The sequence below is a fragment of the Crinia signifera genome, chromosome 6 (assembly GCF_055691185.1).
Source record: "Crinia signifera chromosome 6, ASM5569118v1, whole genome shotgun sequence".
Lineage (NCBI taxonomy): Eukaryota > Metazoa > Chordata > Amphibia > Anura > Myobatrachidae > Crinia > Crinia signifera.
In genome coordinates this window covers 244323153-244332926 of record NC_139222.1, presented here as the reverse complement: position 1 = coordinate 244332926, position 9774 = coordinate 244323153, and positions in this window count along the sequence as shown.

Genomic DNA, 9774 nt, shown 5'->3' with positions numbered 1-9774 from the left:
GTAGAAGGCTGAGTTTGCTCTGTTTTTGTTGACAGCTTAACTCTCTTTACATTTCTAGGGGGGGAGAGGAGGATGAGGAGGAGGGCTGTGATTGTCGTGTGAAGCATTTTGACATTGACAGACGACGTTGATGGCATTTCATCATCATGTTCTATGTCTTGACTAGTGGCAGCAGCTTCAGCACTTGGAGGAAGTGGTTCTTGTACTATTGGAGCCTCCATATTTTGGTTCTCCATTATCTTTCTGGAGTACAGTCACACAGCAGCAGACACAGAAAAATTGAAAATTATTATTATTAAGTCAGTAACCCTAAAAAATTTTTTTATTATTTTGCAGCACCGATGTTGAGACTTGTACTACCCTGGTCTGGCCTGTATTATTATTAAGTCAGTAACCCTTAAAAAATGTTTTATTATTTTGCAGCACCGATGTTGAGACTTTTACTACCCTGCCCTGTACCACCTTAGTCACACAGCAGCAGACACAGAAAAATTGAAAAGGATTATTATTAAGGATTCAGGAATTTAAGTCAGTAACCCTTATTGTCCAAAAAAATTAGATTGATTATTTTTGGCAGCACCAATTATTATTTATTTTGCAGGACTGGCATGCACACAGGTGAGGTGAGACTTGTGTAGTGTACTACCTACCCTGCCCCAAACTTTACAGCCACACAGCAGCAGATACACAGAAAAGGATTATTAAGTCAGTAACCCTTATTGTAAAAAAAATTGCTTAATCACACAGCAGCAGACAGAAAAAAAATATTTTAAAGGGATTATTAAATAATCTATGAGGCACAGGTACAGATTACAGGTTAAATTTACTACAAAATATCACAGGCACAGACTCTGTAATACTAGTAGTGCCACAGATAGTCACAGGACTGGACTACAGAAGAAGTGTACTGTACAGTAGTACACTAAGTGACTGTGTATGTGCCACCTAGTAGATCAAAAGTTAAGTTACTAGTTGGTGCCAGGGACTGGAGGTCTGGTAAATCAATGAGGCACAGGCATAGACTAGAGGGATAAATACTGTAATATACAGCACAGACTCTGTCAGTGTACCACACTATACTACACTAACACAGTCTGACTCAGCAGTGTAGTAGTAAAAAGTTTAAACTATTACACCATGCATGTTGTCACTATCAGCAGTGTAATAGTTAAAACTACTACACCAAGCAGGTTGTCACTTGTCAGTTACTTTCAGCAGTGTAGTAGTTAAAACTACTACACCACGCAGGTTGCAGGTTTGCAGCGGGGTGGGAGAGTGAGCATGCAGGTGGGCGCCAGCGAAGACAGCCAGACGTGCACACTGTTCAATCTTCTAGACTGGAGTGAACATGGCGCCCGCCCAGCCATCCTTATATAGTCATATTGTCCGGATCTCGTGAGATCCGAAAAGGTGCTCTCCGTAGCTGGGCGGAAATACCCGAACAGGCTTGTGAATGCATTTGAATCCGAATGCGCTCATCTCGATCAAAAATCAGAGGCTAGCAACAAGACTTCAGGAAGCTATTACCTGCAGGGATGGGTTCACAGGGATGGGTTCACAGGAAGCTCCTTAAATGTGAGAGTCCACCATCCACTGCAGCAAATGCCTAATTATGAAAGTAAATGCAGCAGCTATGCTGCAGCAGAAAGCCTCAGTCTCTTATTAACCCTGTGGCTCCTGACAATGGGTGTCTTTCACCGTGCCAACTGTGATGAAGGATAGGTCGGTCTTTATCTGTATTGATATGGACAATTTAAATAAAATGAGTCCCCCTTAAATGTTAAGTGTGGATTCTGGCAGATCATATGGACAGAACATAATTTATTCTAACCATGTTCATGACACCAGTGGACAAGTATGCAGGGCAGGTATGCATTCCCAGGAATATGTATCCACAGTGATACATACTGTATTGGAGAATGTTTGTGAGTTAGCTGTGGGTGATCTATGTAGATTACATCTAGGGATGTGCACTGGCCTCGGTAATCAATTTTTGATCGGTGTCTCCCTCCGGATTTGGATCAGTATTTGGTTTCGCTAAAGTCACCCTTGTTTGGTTTTGGAACTGTTTTTTTTTTTCTAAAAAAAAAACCCAGCTAAAATTAGAACGCGGTACACTCATTTAGTGTCTATGTTGACATACTGTATGTCAACATAGACACCCAAAAATCTGAAAAACTCATGTCGACTTTATTCATGTTGACCATGTCTATGTTGACCATAAGCTTGTGTTGATCTTTTGCCAATGTCGACCTTGGGTATGTCGGCCATTTCAATTTGTCGACCTAGTCACTGTCAACCGGTCACCTAGTGACTGTTGACCAAGACATTGTCTACCATTTATACTGTAACCCTATTCCACTTCTCCACTACCCTTTCTGTGAAGTAATTTTCCCTCAGATTCCAACCCCCCCCCCCCCCCCCCGGTGTCAGTGAATGTCCTCACGTTCTAATACTTCCCTTCATTTGACGAATGTTTCCCCTCTGGCCCTTGTTAAAACCCTTGATATATTTGAAGGTTTCTATGACTTTCCCTACTCTGCTCGAAATAAAACATATTGAGATTTTTTAGTCTTTCTGGGTAAGTTTTGTGATTACAGTAAGTTATGCACCATTTTAGTTGCCCTTATTTGTACAGACTCAAATGTATTTATTTCCTTCTGAAGATATGGTCTCCAGAACTGTACACAGTATTCTAGATTCCTATCCCTATGCAACCAATCGTCTGACTTGCCTTCTTCATTGCTTTGTTACAGTACATTGCCTACCTTCCTTTAAGTCAGCTGAAATAGTGACACATAGATCCCTCTCCTCCTCAGTAGGTTCCATTATAGTATATGCAGGGCTATTTTTGTGCAGGCTCCAGCAGGAACTGAGGCCCTTATTCTAGTTCACTCTTTCAGACAAAATATTTCTTAGATGGACAAAACCATGTGCACTGCAGGTGAGGCAGGTGTTACTTGTGCAGAGATAATTAGATTTGGGTGGGGTTTTACACCTGCTTCACCTGCAGTGCACATGGTTTTGTCGTTCTAAGAAATATTTTGTCAGAAAGAGTGAACTAGAATAAGGGCCTCAGTTCCTGCTGGAGCCTGCACAAAAATAGCCCTGAATATATGGATATAAATTGCAATTTTGATTTTTTGGGGAATTAAACCATAATTGCCATGCTCTTGACTTTTCCTCTAGTCTACCTAGGTCATCATCAATTTGTCAAGGGTACTGTTATAACTTGTTAAGGGTACTGTTATAAAATGATATAAAACATTTAAAGGGTGAGGTGGTCAGTCAGTGTCCACTGCCTCACTTCAGTACCTGTTGAAGCAAGATATTACTCGTAAGCCCTGACCTGTCTACCCATTAAGCAGATAGTGCCTCTGGCTCCCCTGCATGCCCCGCAACTGTAAACCCTCATCCTATAAAGTTGCTTTCTACTATAGGTATATTAATTAAATAGTTACTCAATGTAACCCACTCTAATATTGCTATTAAATTATTGATTTCAAGAAAATAACTTGTAAGGTAATCTAATATGATCAAATCCACTCCTGTATTAGTCCCTAACTCCAGCTGAACTTGAGAAATTTTCTTTCCAATTGACAGTATAAATAAGGAATCTTCAACCATCCTTTTACAGTCAGGTATTCTATTGGAGTTAGTATAATTTTAACCCTTTCACGCATGAATTATGATAGCCTAATGCAGGCATGTCCAACGTTGGCCCTCCAGATGTTGTGAAACTACACATCCCAGCATGCTTTGCCACAGTTTTGCTATTAGAGAATGCTAAAACTAATGCAAAGCATGCTGGGATGTGTAGTTTCAAAACATCTGGAGGGCCAACGTTGGACATGCCTGGCCTAATGCAAGATTTTAAAAACAGAAAGCTTGTTTTAAACTACAGACCTAAAAAATATATAAATGTCCACTTGAATGGACAACAAGCATCTGCAACATAAAATATTGCCCTATATTCATGGAACAGTACTTTAACTGTGAAAGTATTTTTTCTTTTTTTAAATAAGGCAAAATGACAAATATCTGGTATGGTTCCAATGTGTTACTTATTGTATTTTTTCTCCATATGCAAAAAATCCTCTAAGAATCTAAGTTGAAAATGATAAAACAAAATGTATGCCAAATTATGGATATATTCATATAGAAACAAAAATGTCCTAGTCAATATTTTCATTTACTTCTGCGTTTTGTACATACCTTGAAAGTTAGCCTTTATAACAAGCTGAACATGACTGAAAGTTGTAGAAGCACCCTTGCCACAAAGACACTGCATGCATATTTACATAGTATTACATGTACAAGTACTGTAGCATTGTAGCACCTGTAAGCATGTTTTGCATTAGTAAGCTTTGTCCAGTGATTTCTCTTATTGATTTCAGGGGGTGCATTTGAGGCGACCCTACGCTTTTACACAGAGCCGGTCTTAAGCATAGGCAAACTAGGCAATTGCCTAGGGCATTTGGAATGCCTAGGGGCACGAGCAGCTTCTGCTGATTAAAAAGATATGCAGCATCCCTATATTCTGGGTGTGAGTGAGGCTGTATCTGCATATGAAATAGTGTATTCATGGAAATCACTGTAACATAGCATTCCATATGCAGGCACAGCCACAGTCGCACACAGAATATAGGCATGCCGCATTTCATTTTCATTATTGGAAGCTCCTTGAGTGTGCTGGTCACATGACAATGCAAATAAGATGAATTTTCAGCAAAAAAGAACTGGCCAGGTGCTGCATGGCCTATTGAGTCAAGATGTATGAGAAAACATCTGTATCCAAGCAGAGGCCGAGGTCACAGTGTTAGCAGTTGTGCGAGTGCTATCTGCGGGTGGGTTGGTTGTGCAATAGTGTTCGGCATATGTGTAAGGGGCATTATGTGTGTCATGTATAAATGAATTAATAATGTGCGACATAAGTGTAACATGCATTATGTGTGTCATGTGTATAATGGCTTTAATAATGTGCAACATATGTGTAATGGGCATTATGTGTGTCATGTGTATAAGAGCATTAATAATGTGCAACATATGTGTAAGGGGCATTATGTGTGTCATTATGTGTATGAAGGGCATTAATAAAGGTTGGTATAATGTGTAAGGGGCATTATGGTTATAAGGACATTAATAATGTGTGTCATGTGTAAGGGGCATTACTGTGTGGTATTATCAGGAGTGCAGAGAGAAAGGGGTAGGGCGTACCAATTACCCAGGCCAAAGTCTGATGGAAGGGCCCAGTGGGGGCCCCAGGCCCCCTCCCCTTAAGTGACAGCAGCAGCTGCAGCTCTTCTCCACTGCCCAGCACACACTGCTTTGTGCTTGCAGTGTGGCCATGGAGGTGCTTAAAATACAATATTTTAATATACAATATAAGGATATAATGTGAGGAGTAATGTATACTGTATAAGGTAAAGTGGTACTACTGTGTGATGTAACGTGAATAAGGGACACCATCGCATGATATAATGTGAATAAAGTTGCACTACCGTGTGGCATAATTTGAATTGGGGGTACTATTGTGTGGCCATGCCCCTTCCCAGCAAGAACACACCCCTGTTTGGTCTGTGCACCGAATGTGTGCACTGTTTCTATTTAAAATATTGTGGGTAGGAGCACCAACATGATGACTGCTATGATGAGGGCTGATGGTGCTGGGAAAGGGGAGCAGGGTCAGAGACAGAACTAGTGGCGGTGCTAGGGGGCACCAGCCAATATCTTGCCTAGGGCGTCATTTAGGCTAGGGCCGGCTCTGCTTTTACATAGGTGGTGTCTCACTTGCTCTTCCTCCATAGAGCAGACATTCATTCAGGGCCGGTGCAAGGTTTCTCAGCACCCTAGGCAAATATTCTGCAGGCCGCCCCCCCCCCCCCCTCCTTCAAAAAACACATTATATATATATATATATATATATATATATTACACACACAAGATTTATAGATGTGGCAATCTTTAGGCAGCTGACACCTCTCAGGCACTAGAAAGGTGCAGCTGCTGAAGAAAAAAACATTAGCAGGGGCCCTCCGTGACCAAAACATATCCCACCTTCAACACATAGCTGCCCAGGACATCACCGTTGCCACCAGCAACCCTCCCATTCCTGAACACTGCCACTACAGACAGCACACACCACGTTCCTACTAATGCCTCCGCAGACATCCCTACCAGCACCCCCTTCCCGCAAACACTGCTCCTACCAATAGCACCCCTGCCTGGACAAGTGCACATTACTGCAGACAGCACCGCGTGGGTGCCGTGGGTGCCATGGGTGCCATGAATGGGGGGGTTTGGAGCTGTAAGGGGAGAGAGAGAGCATGAGGGGGGTAGACTGTGTGGTGGAGTGGGGGGGTCACGGGTGCCGCGAATGGGGGAGGGGGGGGTTGAGGTTGTGAGGAGAGAGCATGAGGGGGGTAGCCTGTGTGGGGGAGAGGGTAGCCTGTGTGGGGGAGGGGGGGTCGCGGGTGCCGCGAATGAGGGGAGGGGGGGTCGCGGGTGCCGTGAATGGGGGGAGGGGCGGATGTCCACTGGAGATTGATGAGGATTGCTGCCAGGGCCTGGTGGCTGACGACCAGCCAGGGATGGGGGCAGCAAGTTTAACATGGGCAGGCTCGAGCGGGGTGAGGGAGGGCACGAATGACTCACCGAATAGCTGAGTAAGTGCTTAAAGTTGGCAGATGCAGCTTTGCTTCCTTCCTCCGGCTCTCCTCTGCGTAGCTTTCCTGCTGCTAGCATGCTGCTCCTCCTGCAGCTCACTACCGCCCTCCAGTGGCCGGCGCCCTAGGCAAATGCCTAAACCTGCCTAGTGGTGGCGCCGGCCCTGCATTCATTAGTGCTTGAGCAAAGGTTGCTTTGAAATCCAAAAGTTTTGGGGTACAGCTAGGCTCTCTGTGGCCTTGTAGTGTCAACCATAATATCTCACATAGCAGGTCATTACACTATTACTTTTTACCCTGATGCGCTAATGTGCCTCAATTCTTACTGGATTCAACAATAAATTGGAGTCCAAAGTTTTGACTGCGTAATATGCCAGCCAAGACTTTAAAAGGATTATTGATAATATCTCTGTGATTCACACAATCAACAGCCATTCGGAACAAAGATTTAATAAATATTGTGTTTCACTACACAACTATAAGACTGGGACTGAGTGGCAAGTTTGTGAATCTCCTTAGGAACAGAGTATACACCTACTATGTACTGCACTACACACGCTCAGAGGCCTACACACAGGGGGAAAGTGAATAGATTGCAGCTGATTGCAGCCCTTCAGAAACACCTACTTACAGTATATATAGTAAAATACATTAGTTGATTGGACTGAGAAACATGCCTTCAATTTGAGCATTAAGGATTTTTATTTACTGATTTAGTATTGATTTAACATAAGCCAATTCCCTCCCTTCAAAGGTATAATAATTATCAATCTCCGCAGGTTATGTCCATGCAGAGAATGTCAATGGCTGCGGCAAAATGTCATGATAATGTGCTCATAATTTGCTGTAGTTTATAAACAGAAAAATATATGTCACCGTCTGACGATCAGCGGTCACCAGCCTGTGGCTCACAAGTTTGAAGCCCAAGTATGCCCAATCTCATTGCTTATTCAATGTATTTTAATGTTTTAGTTCATTTTATATAAATATATACATATATATATATATATTTATATATATATATATATATATATATATATATATATATACACACACATGCCTGATGACGATTGATTAAAATTTGAAAAGTTGCCTTTGTGACTTGTTTCCTGATCCGGGTGCTGCTGGTAGTGTTTAAATACAGTATTAGGACGTATATATGACCCCAGCCATAGGGTCTCCAGTAACCTTTTTACCTTATTGGGGTGTGCCTGGCTACCTGGACTCTGTATATATATATATCTATCTATCTATCTATCTATCTATATATATATATATATATATATATATATATATATATAGATAGATAGAGAGAGGTAGACGGCCCGGCACTCCCTCAGCTGGGATTCAGTACCTGGGTGCCTTCTGGAACAAACAGGTAGTCTCATAGGAAGGAACAGACAGCGGCACTCCAAGGGTTTTCAAAAGCGTGTATTAAAGCAAACCAACGTTTCGGGGTATCATTCACCCCTTTGTCAAGGTTTAAGTGCAATAACCGTTATTGCACTTAAACCTTGACAAAGGGGTGAATGATACCCCGAAACGTTGGTTTGCTTTAATACACGCTTTTGAAAACCCTTGGAGTGCCGCTGTCTGTTCCTTCCTATATAGATAGATAGATAGATATATACATACATACATACATACATACACACATATATATATATATATCACATTAGATAGCCGCTGGGGTGCCGTATAGATAGTAGTGCAAAGACAGTACTATATAGATAAAGACTACTCCCCTGGGGGAAAACAGCACTCACCAGACTTGTATTAAATGATGTCATCCAGGTAAATGTCCAAGTTTAATGGTACACAGTAAGGCCTGCTGACGTTTCGGTCCCTTAGGACCCTTCTCAAGGCAGCAACAGGACGTCCCAGTTCCCTACCCCATACCTTGATACCTTATGCACCTGTTGTCTCCTGTTGCTGCCTTGAGAAAGGTCCTAAGGGACCAAAATGTCAGCAGGCCTTACTGTGTACCATTAAACTTGGACATTTACCTGGATGACATCACTTAATACAAGTCTGGTGAGTGCTGTTTTCCCCCAGGGGAGTAGTCTGTATATATATCAATATCTATATCACCCTACAGTATATCTATGTCAGCCTTCTAGGAGAGAGCTACTCTATCTTGATTGAGGGAGATTCACCCTCTTTTCCTTGCTGGGTCTGAAATTCGATGAAACCATTTATCTAGGTAGTTTTATATATGAATGTTTTCCATACGGGTGATTCCCTTATTCCGTTGTGACTTTCATTCTTAACCTCAGTGAGTTTTCCCTCACCACCATTTAGTGAACTAGAATTTGCACTCTTACTTGGCACTTCGCGTGGCCCCTGATGAAGTTGTGTTGACGAAACGCGTTGGGGTTTTCTTTTAATAAAGAGAATACCATTTGAACGAAGTCTATGTCTCATTATCGAACATCTCTAACCAACTCCGGCAAATCAATGATTGTGTGATCATATTGCATATTGGTTTATGCTAGGTGGTACAGTTAGTAGCGCACGCTGATCTTCCCCTTTTTCCCATAAACTGTCGCTTGTGTCTTTCACTAACAGGAGAGTCATTTCAGAGTTGCAGCTTGGTATTTTTTAGCGCAACACCTGAACCATTTCTTTTGTTCTATACATATATATATATATATATATATATATATATCTATATAGATATATATATATATATATCTATATAGATATATATATCTATATATATATATACATCTATATATAGGTGGCGGTGTCAGCCCGGCATTCGTCCTTCAGGGATCAGCTGCCGTTGGTGCCTTCCTGGAAGGATAAGTAGGTGACGACTGGAAACAGAGGCGGCACTCAGCGGACATGGTGATAAAAACTTTATATGGGAAATAGAAACTCCAACGTTTTGGAGCAAACGTGCTCCTTTTTCATATATATATATATATATATATATATATATATATATATATATATATATATATATATATATATATATATATATATATATATATATATATATATATATATATATATATATATATATATATAGAAAAAGTATAGAGGTGCGCTGGTGGAGGTTTCACCCAAACTATATACACACACAGGTAAAACAATATATAAACAT